Source organism: Papaver somniferum, unplaced genomic scaffold (assembly GCF_003573695.1).
Source record: "Papaver somniferum cultivar HN1 unplaced genomic scaffold, ASM357369v1 unplaced-scaffold_15, whole genome shotgun sequence".
Taxonomy (NCBI): domain Eukaryota; kingdom Viridiplantae; phylum Streptophyta; class Magnoliopsida; order Ranunculales; family Papaveraceae; genus Papaver; species Papaver somniferum.
Genome location: NW_020624376.1, coordinates 380,677 through 406,376, shown reverse-complemented (window position 1 = coordinate 406,376; position 25,700 = coordinate 380,677). Strand labels below are relative to the sequence as shown.

At 36.6% G+C, this 25,700-nt stretch overlaps 1 pseudogene; it reads right to left on the bottom strand.

Moving 5' to 3' along the window:
- Positions 1-34: 34 nt before the first annotated feature.
- On the bottom strand, positions 35-20,557 carry LOC113335545 (annotated as a pseudogene).
- Between the last annotated feature and the right edge of the window lie 5,143 nt (positions 20,558-25,700).

Sequence of the window (25,700 nt, the reverse complement as noted above, 5' to 3'; positions counted from 1 at the left end):
GACAAATATTCCTTGTTAAAACACCAGATATTAGTTATACAAGCGGGTTACATTCTTCACCACCTTGTTTTATCTTCATGGAGTCGACAAATGATTTTCCTTCGAGTTTGCGCGCAAATAATGTCTTCAAATATTCCTCATACCCAATTGGTCTGAACAAGGCAGGTGTCTCTGGTGTAATCATGCCAAGTACCGGACCTATCTCCGTATCTTGCCTAGGGCCCTGAAATGTTGCAATTGAGAGCCTCTCGTTTGATGAGTTTACCATTGCTCGATGCTCCGCGCTACGGTAAATCCCATTACTCATCATCTGTCAAAAGGAAGCAAGAAAGAATTAATATATAGCCGAAAGGCCCGAAACCCACTTGAGATTGAGAACAAGAATTCTGTAAATGCCAATAGTTGGATGTTGGATTTGTTAAAAGAACTTAGGCGCATGCCCAAAAAAAAAAAAATTCTTACCGCCAGGCCCACAATTAATTTCTGATACAGTCACGCTCATAATTATTTAAAAATATTTAAAACGTACTGAAAGACTCTATTATCCTTCATCGTTTTTGGGCATAATTTTTTTTCTTCTCCGCCGGTTTCTTTCCCTATTCCTCCATTAATCTCTGTAACGGATCTGCAAAGATTTTTTCTCCATCATTTAAAGAAATAAATCATTTAAAATCGATGATTCAAAGAACTAAATCATTTTTGACTAAACCCTAGAATACATTTCAACAAAAATGGATGAAACAGACGAAGAAGAAAAAAATCAAGTAGAGGAAACAGAAAAAAAGTTACTTAGAAGTAATAATATGTTGCATAACTTGTGATACAGTTAAAAACTAGTTTATAACATGTTATGCAGAAATAATAATATGCATAATGTCTTATGCATCTAAACAAAAATGATGCATAACCAGAAAAGTGAAAAAATATTGCATAAGGCATTATGCAGCTAAAACAAATTAATGCATAATGTCTTATGCATCTAAACAAAATGATGCATAAGACACTATGCACGTGCATAAAAAAATAATCCATAAATCGTAAAAGCGAAAACAATAATGCATAAGACGTTATGCAGTTAAAACAAAATAATGGCATAATGTCTCATGCACTAAACAAAATGATGCAGAAGACATTATGCACGTGCATAAAAATCCATAAATCAGAAAAGTGAAAAAAGTAATGCATAAGAAAATATGCAGCTAAAACAAAATAATGCATAATGTCTTATGCATCTAAAAAAACTGATGCATAACCAGAAAAAGTGAGAAAAGTAATGCATAAGACATTATGCAGCTAAAACAAAATAATGCATAATGTCTTATGCATCTAAAAAAAACTGATGCATAACCAGAAAAGTGAAAAAAAGTAATGCATAAGAAATTTTGCAGCTAAAACGAAATAATGCATAATGTCTTATGCATCTAAACAAAACTGATGCATAACCAGAAAAATGAAAAAAGTAATGCATAAGACATTATGCATCTAAAACAAAAATAATGCATAATGTTTTATGCAGAAATAATAATGGCATAATGTCTTATGCACTAAACAAAATGATGTAGAAGACATTATGCACGTGCATAAAAATCTATAAATCAGAAAAGTGAAAAAAGTAATGCATAAGACAATATGCAGCTAAAACAAAATAATGCATAATGTCTTATGCATCTAAAAAAAAACTGATGCATAACCAGAAAAGTGAGAAAAGTAATGCATAAGACATTATGCAGCTAAAACAAAATAATGCATAATGTCTTATGCATCTAAAAAGAACTGATGCATAACCAGAAAAGTGAGAAAAGTAATGCATAAGACATTATGCAGCTAAAACAAAATAATGCATAATGTCTTATGCATCTAAAAAAAACTGATGCATAACCAGAAAAGTGAAAAAAAAGTAATGCATAAGACATTATGCAGCTAAAACAAAATAATGCATAATGTCTTATGCATCTAAAAAAAACTGATGCATAACCAGAAAAGTTAAAAAGTAATGCATAAGACATTATGCAGCTAAAACAAAATAATGCATAATGTTTTATGCATCTAAACAAAACTGATGTTATGCATAAGACATTATGCATAACATCTTTAATTCAAATCTAATCATAAATTTCCGATTGAGATCAAAAACATGGAAACAAATAAGGTATGAAAATTTCCAATTTAGTTGATATCGAAATACTGCAACACACTTCTTACCCTTTTCAACTTCAATTTTAATTTCTTTTTACTTCTCGAATAATCAAAGACAACAGAAACCCAAAATCCCCAGATTTAAACCGGAGATTTTGAATCAGAAACCCTAGTTTTATTGAGAAGATTATTCAGAAAAGGATTTGGGAAAAGATTTGACAAAGGGAAAAATCCAAATGTTAAAAACGAAGAATCGGAGTTCACCATTGTTTTCTTCTCGCTTCTCTCTGTTCCTCCCTCGAAGAAAAGGGTAGTTTGGCCTTTTAAAAACTGAGAAGCAGAATTTCATAAATTATGGGTCTGCTACGAATTTTTGACGGGAAAATGGGTGCGCGCCTGAACTTTTCTGTCCCTGGGTTTGACAGTGGTGGAAGTTGAGAAAATGGGTTTGTCTGTAGTTTTCACTTGTTAAAAACATAATTTGTGAAAACCCAATAAGTAAAGCCCAAATAATCATTTACACTAAGTAAAGCCCAATACTAGAATCTTCTAGGCCTTCTTTACATCAAGTATTATCTAGAGAATTCTTTTCTCTAGAATTGAACCATAATATTGGGCATACCAAAATCTTCTTAGGCATACAAGGCGCTAGTCCTAACTTGGGTGACCTTATAAGGGGTACCCTATGGGGTGGTTCAATTACCTATATGCCCTTAAATCCTTTAAATTACTACTAATCTATCCCTAACCCTAATACAAAATGTATAATCAACTACACCTAAAATCAGTTTCATTCACCTTCTTCTTCTTCCTCTCCACAGCCGAACTCATTCACCCTTCCCTTTCTTTTTTTTCATCGCGGAAATTTAATTGTCGATTCGTGAAACTTTAATCGACGATTAAACTCATCTATATAATGGGTCCTCGTAAGGCAGTATCTCGTTCAAGTCGATCGATTGAACAACCTATTGATGAAGAAGAACAAACTCAAAATCAACCACAAAATCAACCGAAAGAAGAGATTGAAGAAGAACCAACTCCGGAAATGAGAATAAGAAGGTTAGTTCTACATATTTGATGTGTTTGATTGTTTTGGTCGATTTAATTCGTGAAAATCATGTGTTCTGCGGCGGTTACATGGTATGGTTCGGCGTAACACAAATGTTAGATGTGCGCCGAGCTGTTCTTGGAACTGAACCCTGAAAGTGCATATGAACGGATCGGCGTAGATCTGAAATCCGTTTTGAACCGAACTTAGTGACACAGAGACTTATACTTAGAATCGTCTTATTCGATGGTGTTAGTTTTGTGCCGAATATATTTTGTGAATTTCAGAAATTTTGCATGTGCGCAGGATCGGCTTGTATGGTAGTATGAGTTTTGTGCCGAATAAATGTTGTTTGAATTTCAGAATTTTTGCATGTGCTTAGGATCGGCTTGTATGGTAGTATTAGTTTTGTGCCGAATAAATGTTGTTTGAATTTCAGAATTTTTGCATATGCTTAGGATCGGCTTGTATGGTTGTATTATTTTTGTGCCGATTAAATGTTGTTTGAATTTTAGAATTTTTGCATGTGCTTAGGATCGGCTTGTATGGTTGTATTAGTTTTGCGCCGAATAAATGTTTCAATTCATAAGTCTAGATTCGGCTTATTCGATAGTATTAGGGTTGCGCCGAATATCATTGTTAAAATTTCATAAATTTTACAAGTGTATAGGATCGGCTTATTTATATGATATCATGTTGCGCCGAATACATGTTTGAGTTCATAATCATAGATTCGGCTTATTCGACAGTATCGGTTGTGAGCCGAATATATAGGATCGGCTTATAATTGTTTTGTGGTATGAGCCGATCCACTCTCTGTGTAAGCTAATAAATATTTCAAGACATGATTCATACTTGCGCCGAATTAGTCTTATAACTTTCATACTTGTGTCAGGACCAATGCCGCGGGTAGGGAAATGTTGAAAAAAAAATGAAGGACAAAATTGATTGCAAAACACCAATGACCGTGGAAGAACAAAACTACCTCTACAAAAAGTGGGATGCAATCATCAACAAAGGAGAAGGACCCTAGGAACCCGCACAAAAGCCTACCACTAAGAAGAGGGGTCGTGGTTAAATGCCCTTTTATGTTTCCAACTTCCTTTTAATGTTTTTCTTAAGTTTTAAGTACCCTTGTTAACCTTGCTAGCGCCGGTTCCACTACGCTCACAAATCATTTCAAACCGATCCCATCGGCTTTGTTGTCCTTTAACTAGTACACAATTTATCTTCATCGCGTGTTCCTCAAACCAATCTAGAACTTCTGGTTTAGTTTTCCATATCTACGTTCATTCCAAAACAAGTAATTTGTAAGAAAAACTTTGGAATATTTCGACAACATTAAGGTAAACAAAAGGTTCTTACATACCAAATCATTTTGGAAGTGATCCTTGGTATCCTCGTGAATTATGAAATATAATAACAAGGTTCGGCGCATTCGATAATCACATTATGTGCCGAACTAAAAACATTTACAGGTTTCGTCTTATACGATATCCTCAATATGTGCCGAACCACGAACAATATTTTAACCCAAAAATTTACAAATTCATGTTCGGCTCAGACTATAATCATATTATGTGCCGAACCTTAAACATAAGAGGTTTCGGCTGATACGATATTCTCCATATGTTCCGAACCAATAACAATATTTCAACCTAGAAATTAAAAAATTATGTTCGGCATATACGATTTTGGATATGTAAGCCGAATTAGTAATGATTCTATTCCGGGCTATTCAGGATGTTGTTCGGCTTACTATGAAACTTTCATATAAGCCGAACTAGTGTCTAGCAAAAGGGTTGGAATTGGAAATTATAGGTTCGGCGCATGCAGTAAACAGATTCAGTAAGCCGAACCGTTCATCAATTAGTAGATTCGACTAATAGATGTGAGCCGAACCTCAACCTGTTTCGCCGAACAATGATTCAAAAAACCTAACTTTTGATAATTGAGAGCTATAAAAGTGAGATTAAGTATAGGATATAAGTGTACCTGTGTATTAGAAGCATTGGATTCCTCATCAATGTCTTCATCATCAGGATTTGGCTCATAAAAATCATCATCTTGAGTTTGTGTTTGAGTTTGAGCTTGAGTTTGAGTGGGTGTAAAATCATTCTCATAATCTAAGAAATCATCCATTTGGGAATCATTGGTGTAGTTGATGTGTATTTTCCTAGGTTTTTTAGATGATATATGACCCTCCTCATCCTCCATTGAATCAAGAATTAGAATTTTCTCACTTTCTCCTTCTCTTTCTCTCTTTCTTAACCAAACCAAAACTTTGGTTTTTTTTCCTCAAATTTTTCATCTAAACAACTCTTATAATTCTAAAAATTATTTTAATCACTAAACAAAATATTTAATCACTAATCAATATTATTAACACTAATACGTAAAGGGCAGATTTGCCATTAAAAAAATTTGGGTTAAGGGGTTATCTGATTTGCTATTTCACAATCTTTTTTGTCTTCATTCAGTATGCCTTGGAACATTTTGGTATGCCCAATATTATGGTTCCTAGAATTTTCTTGTAATATATCTAAGTTGAGAAGAGTCTAGATAGAACTATCTAGAGAAGTAACTAGTTGGTCATGAAGCCTATAAATAGGCATAGGATGGATTCATTTGGGATCATCCAACAACAATCAAAATCCATAGAAAACTCAAGTGAGTGAAGTAAGAATGAGAGTGAGAGCTAAACCAAGTGAGCCAAAGTTCCCTTTGTAAGCAGACGTGTAAGCCAAAGGTGCTACACCAAACCTCTTGTAACATTTCCAATTTCAATTAATCAAAGCCTCATTTTACTTAAACCAATCCTCTTTCAATTAAATCATTTCCATAAACCCATCACACTTCCGCATTGCGCCAACATCCATGATCATTCCAAATGCTTGCTAATCAGATTGAGGAACCTTAACCATCAAAACATGAACTCGATGTCACACTCTCTTTAATGATTAGTACATCTTTTTATCGCACTACAATCCCATCGACGCTTTGCTTTTTACATTGTTATCGCACTACAATACCACAGACGCTTTGCTCTTTACATTCTTAATTACTAATCGCAACTATTGATTATAAAATAAACTGCTGTTTAGATTTACAACAACTTCGCATCTGTAACCTCGAATTATTTGATTATAAAATAAACTGCTTTTTAGATTTATAACTACGTTGTAACTGTGACCTCGTAATTCAATGTTTCCATCACTTTTTTCATTTCATCCTCAAAGTGTTTGAGTGTCAGTTTAGATGCCTTGACAAGGTTATCTCGCGCTGGATTAAAAATTAACCAAAATTAGGAGAGAGGATCTGTCGTACAATGGAGGGCGAAAAATTTAATTCTTCCGACGTTCACTTTCACCATTCCGGCAAGATCAATCATGGTGGAAATCTGGAACTATTATCACATCCAATCAGCAACAACATCGACATCAACTTAACAAATGGAGAAGGAGTGGATCCAGCACCGGAAGAAAAATGGAATCAAATGATTGTGATTGAAAATCATCTTTATGTTTCTTCTTGGACCGATAATGGTATGGGTATCAGAAAATACTTCATCAGGATTTCATATTCAGCCTTTTTCTTCTAAAAAAGCTATGTTCTTGGTGTTGAATATCAAAGAAAGGGAGTCGTGGATCTTTAATGGCTCAGCTTTTACTCTAAAACTTTGGTCTTCTAAGGATAATCTGCAAACTCTGGAGGAGGTTGCTTCTGCTAATGCTAGGTGTATCGAAGTTAAGGGAGTTCCATTTTCCCTATGGAATGAAAAGACGTTTGAATCTATCGGGGCTAAATGTGGAGGTCTCCTGGGGGTTTCAAAGTTCACTAAATTGGGTTGGGATTTATCAGTGATGAAACTGAGGTCCTTTGGATGCCCACTCTATGATGGCAACTATTAATTCCAAGCCTCTCCCTTTCACGATTCTCATCACAGTATCAGAAGAACAATCGGAAAACATTCATAAACCTCATCGGTGAATCAAAATCTTCTCGGAATCTGATAACCGTGATGACTTTTCCTCTAGCTCATCAGGACAAAAGTTATCGCCATCCAAGGACTGTTCCTTTGTTGTAGACTCTACCATGTCAGCTAGGGATCGTGATGTTGATATCTCATTGGAGGGTCTTCGAGGTGCAGATGAGACTAGCAAGAATCATGTGCAAAACCATGTCGTCTCAATCCGTTCCCCAGGTCCGTATTCTTGGTTCCCACGAAGAGATTAGAGATGGAGTTATTCGTGACAAACCCACTCCTATTTTGCCAGTTGGGGAGGGACCTCATTCTAATTTATTCACTGGATCTAAAATTAATGGGCTTTCCTCCTCCGGTACCTTGGAGAATGGGCCATAAATCTTTCTTTATCGACAGTCCATCTGTATCGAGCTCGGCTGACTCGTTCCATACTGAATCGGCTGATCCTATCACCTCATCTTGTCCGTGTAGATTGGAATCATTGGATAGTCAATTGCTCAACGAAGGCTTGGAGGAGATTGAGGTTAATGAATCTTTTTGTCACCTTCGTTTGGTGATTTCAAGAGAACCATGGAGGAAAATGCAGTCTCGTTGGATGAGATTGAGGAGTTTCAATCTTTCTCATCTTCCCCGGTCGGACCCAAATCAATTTCTGTGCCTAATCTCAGCGAGAATAATATTTCTCTACAGGTAAATCATATTGTATCTACTTCTATCGTGCCTTCTTTGCCATATTTAGATCGTTGTCCCCCCAATTCTTCTCCTTCAGCTGATTTTTTCGCCGATGCTCTGGTGGATAAACAAAAAGAGACAGTGGTTATTCAATATATGAAATCTAGGTTTAGTCCAGCTATTCATATGATGATGATGGTGAGTGAAGTGCAAGGAATGGGGTTTAAAAATGAGGAAGACGATCTGATTCGTATGCTTATAAAGACGGCAGTCACGAATCCTAATGCTTTTAAATTCGAATGCAGGGAGGTTGTGGAATCAACCTAGGTATCTTTCTGGTTTTCTCTTTGGGTTTTTGATTTGTTTACCCATGTTTAAAATTATTACTTGGAGTCTTAGGACTCCCAAACGTAGAGGAAGAGTGAAAAAATGGATCTCTATCAATAAGCCTGACATTGTTGTTTTTCAGGAATCTCTTTTAAATTCTTGTAATGAATCAATTGTTAGGCAGATTTGGGGTCCTGGGTGTATGGATTGGAGATCCTTAGATGCAATTTAATTATCTTGAATACAAAGATTGTCTTTGGAGAGTTATATTGTAGGTACATACTCAGTTAATATCCAGTTTAAGAATTGCTTTGATAACTTCTCTTGGCTTCTTTCTGGTGTTTATGGTCCTTGTTCGGTGATGGAAAGGAAGTTATTGTGGAAGGAGCTAAAGCTTATGAACTGTATCTGGGAACTGCCTTGGTGCATTTGTGGTGACTTCAATGAAGTTAGATTCATGAGGGAGCGTAAAGATTGCACAAGGATTTCGAGGGGAATGAAAGACTTTAACAAGTTCTGCGACGAGCTTGAGCTTATTCATCTGCCAGCGTCGGGAGGTAAATTCACTTGGACTACCACTGCGAACAACCAGCCTAAAAGTTTGATTGATAGATTTCTCGTTAATTCTGCGTGGGAAGATAATTATCCTTCTATTGCGGTGTCTGCTCTGGCTAAGCCTTTTTCAGACCATAAACCAATTTTTCTGTCTTGTGATTTGGAGGATTGGGGGCCTCCGCCATTTAGATGTGAAGCAATGTGGTTCCTTGATCCCACCTTGATGCCGCTCATGAAAGAGTGGTGGAACTCTTTTCATTTTTTTGGCTCTCTGGGGTTTGTTCTTTCTAAAAAGCTTATGGCTTTAAAAGCAGAGCTAAAGCGCTGGAATAAACAAGTTTTTGGGAGAATTGACAGGAAATGTGAAAAAGCTTTACTTGATATTGCTATTCTTGACCAGCTGGGAGATGATGAGGTTCTCTCTACTCCTCAAGTGTGTGAGAGAAATGCTAAGAAATTGGAATTTGAATCTCTCTCTGATATGAAGTATCTTCATTGGTTGGGAAAGTCGAGAATGCAGTGGCAAGAAGATGGGGACAGAAATACTAAGTTCTTTCATAAAATAACCAAGTCTAGAAGGAGACGCAATACTTTTGCTAAGCTTAAAATTGAAGACTCTTGGGTTGAAGACAAGCAAATGATTAAGGATAACAATGTGAACCATTTTCAGAATCGGTTTGCGTGTTTTGAAGACTACAGGGCTGATCTCAGTGGTATGAATCTTAATTCTATTGATGCAACTGAAAAGGCTTTGTTAGAGAGGGAGATTAGTGAGGAGGAAGTTCTTTCAGCCTTAAAGAAGCTTGGTCAGGACCGTGCCCCCGGCCCTGATGGCTTTCAAGTGAATGTTATCATAAAATGTTGGGATTTCATGAAGAGGGATGTTATGAAAGTGGTCAAGGTGTTCGAAAGGAATGGCAGCATTGATTGGAGACTCGAATCCACTTTTATCTCTCTTATTCCAAAGAAAGAGGTTGTGGAAGAGGTCCAGGACCTCAGGCCTATTAGTCTAACAGGTTCCATCTATAAGGCCATCTCTAAAGTGTTAGCTGAGAGATTAAAAACGGTGCTCCCCAAGCTCATTTCTAAGCAGCAATCGGCCTTTGTTAAGGGTAGACAAATTTTGGACAGCATTTTGATTGCTAATGAGTGCATGGACTCAAGACTCAAATCCAAGATTCCAGGCATTATTTGCAAAATCGATCTCGAAAAAGCCTTTCACAACGTTAAGTGGTCCTTTGTAGATGAGGTTTTGGTTAAAATGGGCTTCGGTGCAACTTGGAGGATGTGGATTGCTGGCTGCATCAAGCGTATTCCCTTTTCTGTTCTTGTCAACGGTAGCTCGTGCGGCCGATTTACTAGCCAAAAAGGATTACGCCAAGGTAATCCTCTCTCACCCTTCCTATTTCTTCTTGTTTCTGAAGTTTTAACTACTATGTTCACAAAGGCAACAGAGATGGGTTGGATGGGTGGTTTTGAAGTTAAGGAAAACGGAACTAAGATTAGTCATTTGCAGTTTGCCGATGACACTTTAGTTTTTCTGGATGCGGACATTAACCAAATCAGATATCTCAAGTACAATCTTCTTCTTTTCGAATATGTTTCGGGTTTGAAAACTAACTTTAGTAAAAGCAATATTTTTGCTGTTGGAGATGTGATTAAGTTGGATAACTTAGCTGAAGTCTTTGGGTGTTCAGTTGCGGCTTTTCCATCTACATATTTAGGTCTTCCGTTAGGAGAGAAATCTTTAACTTGCTCTAAATGGGATAGGATTGTCGAATTGTGTAAGATCAGGCTAGCATCTTGGAAAAAGGGTCTTCTATCCAAGGCTGGTAAGCTTACTCTCTTAAGAAGTGTGCTTCTCAGCATTCCTGTGTACTACTTCTCTCTGTTCATGTGCCCGAATAAAGTTATTTCTAAAATCGAGAAAATCTTCCGCGATTTTTTGTGGCATGATATGGATAATAGAAAAAAGCATCATTGGGTTCGTTGGAATCGTGTTTGTCAACCATTTAGAAAGGGGGGTCTGGCAATTAGAAGCTTGAAAAAGATGAATAGAAGCTTGTTGATGAAGTGGTGGTGGAGATTGGGTAAGGAAGAACATGCTCTTTGGGCGATAATAATAAAGGAAAAGTAGGGGGTAGCTGATTTTGGTTGGAGAACTAAATTAGCCAAAAATTCTTATGGGGTCAGTCTTTGGAGGCATATAGGTGCTGTCGAAGAGGAATTCTTTAAAAACATTCAGTTTAAAGTGGGTAAAAGGGATAAGATTCGTCTATGGGAAGATAAATGGTGTAGCCGCTCTGCCTTAACCTTTACAATTTGTCTCAAAATAAGCATCAAACTTCGGCGCAATTGCATTCTGCATACTCAACTGGTCTTTCTTGGAACCTTGGACTTACTCATAGAAGATTCTCAGATATAGAGATTGAAGAATTATCTGTTTTATTCTCTCACCTGGATGCCATTGGTTTCTCTCCTGATGAAGAAGACTTGTTGGTGTGGATTGGAGATAAATCTGGGCAATTTTCAGTTAAGTCTGCCTACATTGCTGCTTCGTCTCAACAGGTTGGTGTTCAAGACTTTCCTTCTCGCAGAGTTTGGTCTAGGATGTGGCCGCACAAAGTTGCTTTCTTTCTTTGGCAGAACGTATTAAATAGGCTCCCAACTATGGATAATCTGCATAAGCGTAACACTAATCTTATATCTCCTAGTGGGGAATCAAGTAGTTAACCTCTGCTGCTTTTGTAAAACTTCGCCTGAGTCGAACTGCCACATTTTTCTGTCTTGCCCCTTTGCGCAGGAAGTTTGGCTGCCTTTCTTTGTCGCTGTTGGTATTCATATGAATCTTTTTGGGACTACCATGGAGCTCATTAAGAATTGCAAATGTTCTACCAGCTGCTGTTATGTGGTGTCTGTGGTTGGAGAGAAATGATAGATCATTCAACTTCAAGGAAAAAAAGCCTGAAGATATTGTCACTGAAATTAAGATTAAAGCTTTTCACTGGGCTTCTAAGGCTAGTTGTATGAGGGGTCTTTCAGTTAGTGATGTTATTGTTAACTGGGTTGATATCTTCTTCAAACCCCCTTAATTAGGTCTGTCTAGTGTAGGTTCTTTTCCTTTTCCCTCCTTACTTTGGTTTTATTTTTGACTTTTGCCTTGTCTGTATTTGCGTTCTCTTGGCGGTCTGTTGTTAGGGTCTTCCTAACAGCTTTTTTTTCTTTATAAAATTTATTCTTTACCGAGCAAAAAAAAAAAAAAACTGTGACCTCGTAATGCGCAGCCCAAGTGCCCAACCAAGGACCCAATGTAGGTTTATTTTTTTTTATGGGAAATTCAGGCGAGGAACAAGAATAAACGAAAACATCAACATTATTTTTTTGTCACGTAGCGACCTGAAATCAACTTCGAGACCTAAAGTTCCCCAATTACCTATACATTACTAAAGAGGTTTAGTCTCATTTATGGCAACGTAGAATTCCACATAGAGTTCAACTTTTTTATCTCGAAATGTATTAAGTACATAGTTCCTGTTAGAGCTAAAAAATTTGTTTACAAGCCTGAGATACAAACTAGTTGCTCTCTTTGTGACTGTAGTATGGAATGTATGAGATACTTGTTCGTTGAGTGCCCATTTGCTAGATCTGTTTGACTAGGAATGAATATACATATTGATATTATAGCAACAAATTTTCATATTGTTCAAGACTGGATTATCACTTGGTTCTCCTCTGATGCTAATAATGATACTGTGTTATCCTTACATAATGCAAGCTATGTCTGCAGATTAATGTGCACAATGTGGTACATCGGGAAAGATTTTGGGTTCAGAGCACAATTACTAGAATCAAAAATCTTATAACACAGTGTGTTGATTATACTGTTTCTACTTCTAATACTATTAATAGTTTAACGATAAGATTTTGGGTTCCCCTGAGAAAGATTTTGTGAAGATTAATATGGATGACTCTTACATTCCAGCTACTAGAAAAGGAAGCATTGGTTTAATAATTCGTAATTGTGCAGGTAACTGTTTAGGTGCTAGAGGTATGAAGTTTGATGTGGAAGTGGATGAGGACTATGGGCTGAGCATTATGAATGTAAAGCATTGGAGTTAGCTATAGACTGGATGGATGAGCTGCAGCAAGATAGAGTTATTTTCGAATCAGACTGTGATAATGTGATAAATTCTATCAAGGAACAACAATCACAGGTTCATTGGTTCAATTCAAGTATTGGTGAGAGAGTGAAACTTAAGTGTAATAGAGTCAGTAAACTTTGGTTCTTCAATGTCGTTAATAGGCTTGGAAATAATATCGCTCACTCTTTAGCTCGTAAAGCAAGAGAGGATGAAGCAAATTTCTGTTTCTTGTCAAATTTTTCAGAATTCATTAACATTCTGGTGAAAAACGATTTAAGCTGTACTTAATAAAATATTTCAGCTGAACCCTGAACCCTGAGCCAATTAATAAAATCTTTCTTAGTATCAAAAAACAAAAACAAAAAAAAAATAACAGAAACAAAAAACAAAAACAAAAAAAAAAACCTCCTGAGGACCTGAGCCGAAATTTTCTACGAGACCCAAAATCCACGGTTGGACCAAAGACTTGCTTTGCAACTCAAACTCTATGTCGTCCTCCAAATTTGTCACCGTAACTAATGCTGCGGTGACCAAAAAACTTGAACTACAACCCAAATCTGCTTGTGAACGATTCTTGAAAGTTACAACTCAGTGTAGCGAGTGAAATCGTTTTAGGTAAAAATGAAGCGATTCTAACACCTTTTTGCTCCTAACTGTGCAATACATTTGTAGAAAGACTTGTAGACAGATCCAACATCTTCTTAATCTCAGTTCAGTCCAGTGATTCACATATTCATAATTCATTCAATACAGAAAGTTCAACAAACACAACTGAAACAATACTTACACAAAATAAAACACGCCAATTATTCATAGATATGAGTTATACTGGTACACGCAGAAGTGGCACCTATTCGTAATTTAACTTCTTTCTTAGCACAGGAAACTTGATCTGATCCATTCTACTTACTTTAGCAAAGTAACTTAATGTACACCTGCAGCAACGATCATGTATCCTTATTGTCTATATGACCTCCTATCCTCATATACTCAAGGTATGATTTTCCGTCGAGTATCCATGTATAGTATTTCCTCAAATAATCTTCATACCCAACTGTTCTGAACGAGGCAGGTGGTGTCTCTGGTGTGACCATGACAGGTATCGGACCTATTTCCGACTTCAAGTTAGGGTTAATAAATGTTGCAATTGAGAGTCTCTCTTTTGCTGAGTTCAGTGTTACTCTGTGCTCGCCACTACGGTATATACCGTTACTCATTATATGTACAAAAAACGCAATAAAGAATAGTCAATACCCATAATTGAGAACAAGATCCAGTACTCTGTACATGCCCTACACAATTCAATTTCTTCAACTCTTTTTACCTCCAAAAGGTCTCCAATGTTCACTATGAATGCATTTGGTAGAGGTTTAATGGGAACCCACATATTTTCTTTTCTAATCTGTAAACCTTTAACCTTCCACTCCGTTGAGTTGTAGGAGGACCGTTAAACCGCTAGCATCTGAGTGCGGTGAAATCAATGTAGTTTATATCGGATATCGGTTCATCTCGACCGGGACCGATACACTGGTACGATTTTATATCGGGGATATTATCGTTGAAATATCGGTATAATATCGTTTCTAGATTTAGAGACTATAATTTTATATTAAACATTTTCTCCACACATTTTCGGATAAGATATAATAAATAACATCAATTTTATCAAAAAAACAAAAGAGTAACTTTAGTAACTTGCTTCGAGAGCTACATGCACCACTACTACCACCTGGAAGACTTTCTTCGCCAAAATTAACCTTAAACTTTATAGAAAACGACTAATACCGTCTCATATCGGGAAATGTAGGAAAATTTCGTATCGACCGATACGGCCCATATTTGACCGAAACGGCCGATATTCGACCGATACGGCCGATATTATCGGGCGAATATCGTATCCCCGATATCCTTCTTATCGTATCGTTCTGGGCCGATATCCGAAATATCCCCGATATATCGGCCGATACGGTCGATATTGACTACATTGGGTGAAATGCCGATGATATCCTTTGCTTGAGGACAAGGAGGATAATAATTCATCCTCATGATTTGTCTCCCATCTTCGAACAACTCTGCCATGACTCCGGCCTCGATTTGTAGACCTGTTGCCATCAACTCAAGGAAAGTCATGCTTAGTTTAGTTAACTCCAATGAGTAGGATTCAATTGTCTCCCTGCATGAAGAGATCGTGAACTGGCCGGTTATGGAATCTTATGCAACTTTAATGTTTTAACATTTTAATCTATGCTTGTATGGTGCGTCGTAGTAGATAGAATGATACATTAGCACAACAACATTTATCTCAACCTACCTCAACCCTCGGTTTGCTATGGCCTATTAGTACAGTAATATAATGTAAAAATATAGGAATGAAATCACATTCTCGGAAAGCAAAAGAGACAGATATGAAACCTGAGAGGTAGTGGAAGTTTGGGAAATAACCGAGGTTTCCTCATATGTCGAGGTAGAGTTTGCATGAAAAACATATCTCCCCAATCAAGCTTTTGATCTTCTGATTGAACAAAGGCTTGTCCAAATCCTTCTAGATCTCCTTCTTCTTGCCAAAATTTCCTTTTCTCATCCATTGGGAGATCAAAGAAACCTTGAATTTCTGATTTCACTTTCTCAAACAATAAAATATCAACTCCATGGTTTTCCATCTACACCATAAACTCAAATTACTTTTGAACCATGAAACAGGTTACCTCTGCGTAACTACTAGTATTAGCAAGATACTGGCTACTTTGTTAAAGTCAAAACATAACTAATCGAAACTCGTAAGCATCCTTATTCATACGGCTATGGCCCTATTAATTGAAATGAAATATTATTTTTTTCTCAGTAATTCAAATGATATATACCTGAAAGAAACCCCATTCTTTGCAAGCAGAGTGAAGCCTCTCCAATTCCAAGTCTCTAAAGATGGGATCAGGAGACAGTAAATTTTGCAAATCGATAACAGGTATCCTTTGATCTGTCATATATGCACCAGAGACGACGTTAGTCAACGGGTCCATTTCAGTGCGTATGTATCGAACTGGGACTTCTACTAGCGGTTGTTTAGCCAATTCCTGAACATTAGGGTACAAACAAAGAACCACCTAGCTTTATTGGTGTCTCCATGAATCTTCAAAATAGCTTGCTAATCAGATTGAGGAAACTCCTTTTCCTCTATATCAGAATATAACTCGGTCGCGCTCTCTCTAATGATTCTTCTATCTTTTTGTTGCACTAAAATTCCACCGACTGTTTTGGTTTACTTTTTTTAATAACTAATCAATTGTCAGACAAGCAACTTTTTTGATTAAAAATGTTAATTACTTTTTAGTTTTAAAAATCCTAGCTTAATTGGATGCCAAACATTTTAATTGGGGTCTTGCACTAGAGGACAAAAAAGGTCACCCAATCCTAATTTGGGTCACCCCTAAAAAAATATTTTTTAAATGGCTAAAATGTTCCTAAATAATTAGTGATAATCTGATTTAATTAGAGTTTAATTCTTTTTTTTTTTCCAGATTTTTTGTCTGATTTCTTTTTTTGCCCAGATCTGTATGAAAAGTCGTCATGGTATTGAAAATTTTCAGTGACCACCGCAAACAGTCGTTAGTTTTTCGACTGTTTCAGTGACGACTCTAAACTGTCGAAGATTCATTAATGGCGGAAATGTACGACGATTTTGTGTCGTCATAAACATAATCAATTCCCTATCGACCCTTTGGAAGAGTCGTTATTGTTTTAATTGTGTATATGACGACTGTAAACAGTCGTTAATGTTTTAGAAGTGTCGTTAAAAACAGTCGTTAGTCTCTAAAAAGAGTCGTTATCTTCATCGTTAAATAGCGGAAATGTACGACAGTTTAGAATCGTCATATACATAATCAATTCCCTGACGACCCATTGGAAGAGTCGTTATTGTTTTAATTATGTATATGACGACTTTAAACTGTCGTTAATGTCTATGAAGATCATTAATTAGGGTCGTCATTTGAAAAAAAATAGTCAAGGATAAAATAGTATATTCACAGTCGGATTAATACGTCCTTGAAAATTTGGGGGTGCAAATAAAATGTCATGGCCCCCAATCAAACGAGGTTAAAAATCACTACTTTCGTATCTGTACATTGCATGGAGTATGCTAGGAAAACAAATCCGTGTTTTTGGACAAGGTAAAAACCACTCACAGTAAATTGGCCGTGCTTCTGGAATTTACAGGGTGCTGGTTTTTGGGGCCCACCTCCGTGTGAATCGATTTTGGTTTTTCTCAAAACACGGTTCATATAGAATTTTTGCCAGGAAAATTGTATTTTTCGCCTAATAGCTCAAACTCCCGAAAATATATACCCAGACCATGCTTGGGAATTCGTAAATTGGATCCAGCCAAACGTGGATTGTGATCCACAGGATAGTACACCAAATGGAGGAATAATCAATTAATCATCTATTCTTAGATTGCCGAGGCAGCAAAGGTTCCTCTTTTTTCTTTGGAATCAATTAGGGTTAACTAGGATTGCAAGTATTGTTGGCACTCCAATCATGACCGATACTCCGACAGCGTTGAAGACTAGGATTCATACGCCAGGGTTTTAGTTGAAGTTGCAGCTGATTGTGAGTTCCTAGCTAAATTAATTATTCAAGTGGATAATGTAAAACTGGTAGTAAAGGCGACCTAATTCTTGTTCTCACTGAAAGACTTTTGGGCATTCAGATGTCAAATGTAGCTTAATTCCTAAGCCCAAGAAAAACTCCGTGCCTCTGATATCAACTCGGGTTAATTCAGAAGTTGTAGTTGCTCCAAAAAATGCAAAATTGGTCGTTAACACAGGGCATAGAGCTAAGGACAGAGTCGAGCAAATCCCTCTGGTGGTTGAAACTCAGCCTACAAATGAGGTTCCAGTTGAAAGACAACAAACTGGAGAGAAGGAGATCAGCGATGCAACACCAGACATCAAAAATACTGAAGGAAATTATGTCCTAGAGAGGGTTCCTATTCCATCTGATGGAAATTCGGGAAGTCTAAAGAAGAAAAAAGCTGGAAAAAAAGGACACAAGACAATGAAGACTACAGAAGTTTTGAGTACTTATAGTATTCTTGACTCTAACCTTCCTTTTGCAAACTTATGATGAATAAAGTATGCTGGAAAAGAGCAAGGAGAATGATAGGATTCCCATGTCTAGAGATCAAAGCTTAGTTGAACAAATGCAAATGATTACTTTGTTGTGGATACGATAAGTGAAAGGAATGCAATTAACGGTGTCCAACATTGTGTAGGAGTTGTGGATACTGCGAATTTTGAGGTGCGCATCTCAAATCGGGGTGTAGGAATCTCAAAGAGAGCTGCAGAGAGTGGTGATCTAATTGAAGATCCTTTTATTAAAAGTAAGACGTGTGCTAGAAGGAATAACATATCAAGCAAGAAGGGTAATTCACATAAGCAAATCCCAGTTTGTCACTCGAATCTCTATAGTGTTTTAGGATCAGATCCCGAAATGGTTATTTCAGAGATGGTGGAAGAGTTTCCTAAGAGCACAGAAAATGGTTCAAGAGTAGATTGTGATATGGCTCAAGTCTTTGAAGAGAATCTGCCCGAAAATATGGAAGATGTTACCAGAGAGGAAACTTGTAATCCTCAAGATATTGAAGACCCTGAAGTAGACACGTGAAGATTCTAAGGAAGAGTCTGAATATGAGACAGACAATGATGTCTTGGATGTCACAAAGGTAAAGTCAGTTGAGGAGGTCAGTTAGTGGAAACCAATGTCTAAAGAACAAAACATGGACAAACTTAGGAAGTTTAGTTCTTCGCTCTGTCTTTCTCGTGGAGGTAAAGAAACCGAAATTAAGAAAATCCTTCGAGGGATTGTAGATTCTTCTCATTCCTCGAAACCAAACAAGAATTTGGGTCCTAACACCGAGGAGTTGAGTAAAGGGAAAATAACCCCTATACCCAAGAAGAAGTTATAGGAGTTGGACTCTGTGTGTTTAGGCTTGTCATTGTGCTGTTGAGAAGTTATCTTCGGCGTTTTGCCTTCACTTGTTGTGCTTAGGCACTTCTCATCTTGTACTTCTCTTTTCGTTTTTTAATAAAAATTTGACATTTTAAGAAGAAAAATAAAATAAAAAATAAAATAAAAACACGCAGGAAGGGCACCTATTATTCATACATTAATTTGTAAGCACAGAAAGCTTGGATAGCACCCTTTAATTTACTTCTGCCAAGTGCCAAGTAACTTATTTCATTCAAATGTACATATGTGCATGACATCCATCACAAAGCCTTATTGCCTTTATCACCTTCTCTTATCCTCATGGAATCAAGTAATGATTTCCCATCAAGTTTATGGGAAACATATTTCTTCAAATAATCCAGATGCCCAATTGTTCTGAACAAGGCAGGTGTTTCTGGTGTGATCATGCTAAGTATGGGACCTATTTCCGCATCGAATTTGGGGTTATAAAATGTTGCAACTGATAGCCTCTCCTTTGTTGAGTTTATTGTTGCTCGGTGTTCCACGCTACGGTAAATTCCATTACTCATTATCTGTCAAAAGGTAGCAAGAAAGAATTAATAGCCAAAACTCGGTAGACCCCTAGGCTAAGATAATTGGATTTCATTAACTCTTTTTACCTCTAAAATATCTCCAATGTTCACTACAAAGGCATTGGGTAGAGGTTTGATGGGAACCCATAACTTTTCTTTTTTAATCTGTAATCCCTCCACTTCATTGAGTTGAAGGAGGATCGTCAAACCACCCGCATCCGAATGTGGTGATAAGCCAATGACGTGCTCGGGTTGAGGGCAAGGAGGATAATAATTCATCCTCATTGCTTGTCCCCCGCCTTCAAAAAAATCTGCCATGACGTTAGTCTCCATTTGTAAAGCCTTCTCCATCGACTTGATGAGAGCCATGCCTAGTTTACTCAAATCCAATGAGTAGGATTCCATTGTTTCCCTGCACGAAGAGATCAACCAGACAATTATAGAATCCTAAGCGCACGCAACCTCAAAAGCTTTTAACATTTAAAGATATGCTTGAAAGGCGCATGATTAGTACTATAATATCATGCCGAAAATTTGGGTGACAGAGAACTAACTTGAGAGGTAAGAGGAGATCGGGAAATAGCCGAGGCTTCCTCATGTGATGGGGAAGAGTGAAGACGAAAAACATATCCGCCCAATCAAGATTCTGGTCTTCTGATTGAACAAAGTGTTGTCCAAAGCCTTCAAGATCTCCTTCTTCCTGCCAAAATTTCTTCTTCTCATCCATTGGAAGATTAAAGAAATCTTGAATTTCTGATTTCACTTTCTCCAATAACAAAAAGTCAACTCCATGGTTTACCACCTACAACATAAACTCTAAATACTTCTTAATCAATAAAAATACTTGATTGAAATAACGATAAAAGAAAATTACCATACACAATCATACCTGAAAGAAACCCCATTCTTTGCAAGCAGAGTGAAGCTTGTCCAATTCTAACTCTCCAATAATGGATTCTGGAGAAAGTAAATTCTGCAAATCAATAACAGGTACTGTTTGATCTATCATAGATACACAAGAGAGGTCATTCAACTGCTCCAGATCATTCCGTATGTATCGAGCTGGAATTTCGGCAGGCAATTGTTTGGCCAATTCGTGAACACTAGGTACAAACAACGAACCACCAAGCTTTACTGGTTTTGGTATCTCCATGAATTTTCAATATAGCTTCCTCCTGATCAGATTGTCTATCTTTTTGTATAGATTGTCAAGGTGGCTGATCCACGGGTTACAACATTTATGTGGGGCCCACATCTTAAGTATATCATTGACACATAGGGTATACACTTGTCTTCAAAATGAATATCTGCATGATCAGATGCACTAGAATTTCTTTATGTTTAAAAAAATAACTCAAAGCATAAATATAAGTTTTGAGATGCAGCCATTAATTGTAGGTCTACCAGACAATTACAGTTTCTACATTTCTAACAAAAATGTATGAATGAAAGCAGATACTGGTAGATCAATCAGAAATACAAGCATTTCAATAACTAAAAAACAAAGAGTTTAAAGAAAGAGTATATCGTCAGATCACTGCAACGCCAATTCAAGTGAAAGTAATGTGATTGCGAGTCATAAGCACCAGGAGTTGGATCAGAGACATGAAGATTCAGAGACAAGAACAAAATTCGTCAGCGTTATAAAATTACCCACCAAACATTAACAATGTCATACCAACTGAAAGAGGAACCAGCACTATGGACACAACTGTAGGTCAAGATTAAGATTTTATTTTATTTTTATAGTTTGAAGGAAGGTGAAGATTAAGATAGGCTCTTCCTCTACATACCCCCAAAAACTCTAACGCTACCCCCTGTTGGTTAGAAAAGTTCAGTTGGTAGAAATTTTTAGAAAAAAACCGTTTATTTTTTATACATTTACCCCTCTTCTACGATCGTGGGAGTAGTTAAAGTACAAGGTTCTTTTGTAGTAATGGCTTGTGAAAGATTTGGGATATATAAAATTGTTAATAGAACTTGTAGTGGTTAAGATGCAGTGCCTAGACATCATAGAGAAAAACCGAGGAAGACGGGAGCAAAGAAATGTAATTGTCCATTTCCGTTGAGGATCACATGTGTTGATGGAGCAAATTGGAAATTACGGGTTTTTAATGGCCACCACAATCACTCCCCTTATGAAACATTAATTGGCCATTCATTTTCAGGTAGGTTGAATCCTGAGGAAAAAGATTTGTGCATTTCTCTTTCGGTTAATGGAGTGAAACCCGCTTCAATTTTATCCACTGTGAAGAGTCGTGATTCCAAGAATGTCTCAACAGCAAGGAAAATATATAATGTCAAGTCCAAATTTAGGGTAAAAATAATGGAGGGGCGAACAAAGATGCAAAAATTACTGCAATTGTTAGACCTACATCGCTATGTGACGTCGAACCGAAGAGAAACAGATTCTGAGAGAGTGTTGGAAATATTTTGGTCACGTCCAGATGGTTCTAGGCTTGCACAATGTTTCCCCACGGTGCTCCTACTAGATTGTGTAAGAATATTTGTGTATATAGAAATATTTCTTTGGGCCATGTAATAATTTTGGTTAATTAGAGAATATTGCTAAATTATGTCGGTTATCATTTCTGGGATTATTTCCTAATTATCTTTTCATTGATGGACGGTCGAGATCTATTGTATAATACAAAATCCTATGAATTTGGTCCTCTTTCTACCTATGAAAGGGAAACAATAACCATCACTATTGTATCTAAGGAATGACTCAGTACGGTAAGGTCAAGAGAGAGAAATTATGACCTCCACAAGATATTATCGCTGCTGCAAAGATGATTGGTAACATACAATGCATTAGCGCCACAGGTAATTTATATTGACTATTATATTTGTATATTATTGTGTGATAATCATGAAGTTCAACAATCCTAAATTAAGTATCCATAAAATTGAATCTTATAATTGACATCTAGAGCGAGTGTGTAGAACTCATGATCGTCCCTTGACAATTTGTAATAATTGTTTGTACCTTTTGTGCTTCTTGTTTGCGGCTACATCATCACGAGAACTGTAAAAATATATTTAGCCGATCTTGATAAGCGATATTGATTTTAAATATCATGATGCAAGGTATAAAATGTTAAGGATAGTAGGTGATGGAAATTCCTCATCATGTGGAGGATCTTGATTTGTTATCACCAATTAACTGAATGAAGGGGTTTTGGCATTTTGCGGCTACTTTTGCTTCTCCCGAGTCCTGTTAGTATTCGGAAGAAAATTAGGTTGAAATCCCAAAATTGAAATATTAAACGTTTGGGCCTGTGTGGCTGTGTCAAGTGGAAACTACAGGGAGACCATTCTTCCTGATGTTTCTATTGTGAAACCCATGCTCCCAAAATTACAGGCGCGTATCCAAATTCTGGAAGAAAACTATTGCCAAACCCAAAATATATAAAATTATGTTTCTGTTTTTTTTTCTTCTTCTTCTTCGTCTTCGTCTTTTTTTCTTCTTTTTCTTCTTCTCCACTATACCTAGATCTCAGAAAAAGGGAGAGATTCGATTGATTTCGAGAACAAATTCATGCCTAAATTCGATTGATCTCAACAACAACACCAAATCGTCTTCTTCTTCGAATTAACGACGAACCCTCTTACTACCGATTCTCTTCATTACAATTTCAATTCACTACTGTTATTAATGGTAGCAGCAAAAATCCCTAAATGGGTTTGTAGAACACGGTTTGGTCATCATAGATTTATGATCAAAACTTGTTTTCAATGAAGATTTTGAAATGAATTTCAGATTTTTATGACACTCTCAGCCGTGAATTGAGTTGGAGTAAGCAATACTGGATGAGTTGTGAAGAAGGTTTAATTGCAGATGATGGTGTAAATACATGAAAGAAGATGATGGTGTAAATACATGATTTTGACCAAGATCCCCCGAATAACTGAAAGATAATGGTTTGCGTGGGAGTTAATGAAACATGAAAGAAGATGATGATGTGGTTATGACTGCATAACATGTCATTCAGTCGAGAAACTGTCTGCATAACATGTTATGCATTCGTGAAAATGGATGCATAACCTGTTACGCATCTACAAAATTTGTTGCATAACTTGTTATGCAGTCCAGAAAACCTGCATAACCTGTTATGCGTCCGAAAATATGGCTACATAATGCATTATGCATCGAGAAAATAGATGCATAACCTGATATGCATCCGTAAATATGGATGCATACTGCATTATGCATCAATTTTTTATATGTACGGCTAAAATCAACCAAAAAAATGGTAATATAACTTGTTATAGATGCATAATTTTGTTATCCAAATGCATAATTCGTTATGCGTCTACAGAATGTGTTATGCATCGTTTTTGGTGACTGCATAATGGTTAAGTATCAAGTTTTCAAAAAATTTCCCTAAAATGAGGATCACCTCCGATTTTTTCGTTAAGAAAAAAAATTTCGTTGCGTAGCTCTTTTAAAAAGATTTCCAACGATATAAAATTTGTAAAATTCTAAGACGCGGATTTTTAGATATGTTATGTCCAAGTTGCGCTGCCAATTATACCCCTCAAATTAGGTTGCCTAACGAGTTATGCCTGAAAAGATAGTATGCATAACTAGTTATGTATTGATTCATATAATAATTTCATATAATTATGGGTGTCACGGTATACAAAATTAATTGTGGGCCTAAGAATGAGAATATTATTTTTTTTGGGTCTCCCCCTAATTTCCCCTTGTGTCAATGGGTTTCATTTTTGGCCTGGTTAAATTAATAATTTTAGACCATTAAATGAAAGAATCATGATTTTGGACATACATGAATCTTATTAGGCATACCTAATAAAGCCAAAAAAGGATGTGAAATAACAAAATTAGAAGCCCCCTTAACCAATTTTTTTAATGACAAATCTGCCCTTTTAGGATTAGTGTCAATACTAATGATTAGTTAAAATAATTCTGATTACTGATTAGTTTTAAGATTATTTAATTATAAATTTGTATAGATGAAAATTTTTGAGTAAGAAAAAAAAAGTTAGATTTTTTTTGAGAAGGAGAAGGGGAAAATGAAAAAAAAAAAACTTGTATTTGATTCAATGGATGAGGAAGGTACACTTCTATCTTATGTTTAATCTCACTTTTGTAGCTTAAAATCATAAAAAGTTTGTGTTTTTCACTAAGGTTCGGCGAGTCTGGAATATGTTCGTCTTAAATATCAACCAAACCCACCTGGATATTGACAACTAATGAACAGTCCGGCAAGCTGAAAGTGTTATTATTATGAGCCGAAACCAACTAGTTCGGCTTGTTTAAAAATGTCATAATGAGCCGAACCTAATCCTGTGTGATCTGGAAGAAAAATTACGTGAGGTTCGGCTTATATTGAGAAAATCGTAAGCGTCGAACCTTTTGGTAGTACATGGTTCGGCTATTTACATAAGTATTATATAAGCCGAACCTCGTAAATGTGATAATTGTTGGGGTAAGAATTTTGTATTGGTTCGGCACATAATGTGAATATCGTAATAGCCGAACCTCGTAAATGTGCTAGGTTCGGCATATATTATGATTATTGAATATGCCGAACCCCTATGCATCTCTATCTGTGACTAGGTTCGGCATGAAATTTCATGCCGAACTGTTCATATACACTTATATGAAGCTTTTGTGAAGAACAGTTCGGCTAAAAACGCAGCTCAACTTTGAGCCGAACCCAACACCGTAACCGTCATTTAATCGATGAAAAACAACAAATAGGAGATTGGAGATGCAGTTGGTTCAATTTCTGGTTCAATTGGTGGTTGATTTTCAGTTTCTACACCTTCATCTTCAATTGGTTCTTCTTCTTCAATTGATGGATTAGAAGACGATTTGGTTTGCCTAGTTCCTGCTTTTCTTTGTACAAGTCATTATGTAGTTGAGTTTAATCGACGATCAAATTTTTACGAATCAACAATTAATCACGGTGATGAATTTTTTTTTCGCGGGAGGAGAGTTCGGCTAGAGGAGGAGGAGGAAGAAGAGATGTTAAGAGAAACTGATTTTGATATTTTAGAAAACTGATTTTTGATTTTTGTATTAAGGGTATAAAGGTAATTGAACTACCTATAAGGTACCCCTTATAAGGTCATCCAAGTTAGGATTTCAGTATGCCCAAAATCATGATTCAAATGAAAAGGTCCGTGGTTCTTAGTTCTGAAATCATTAACGGGTTTAAGCCTTTAAGGGCTCCACATTAAATCGTTAAGACAAGTCCATTGGGCATTATAAGTGAATTAATGATGCACGACATTATTCTTTTCCTTCACCGACCACTCAAGTT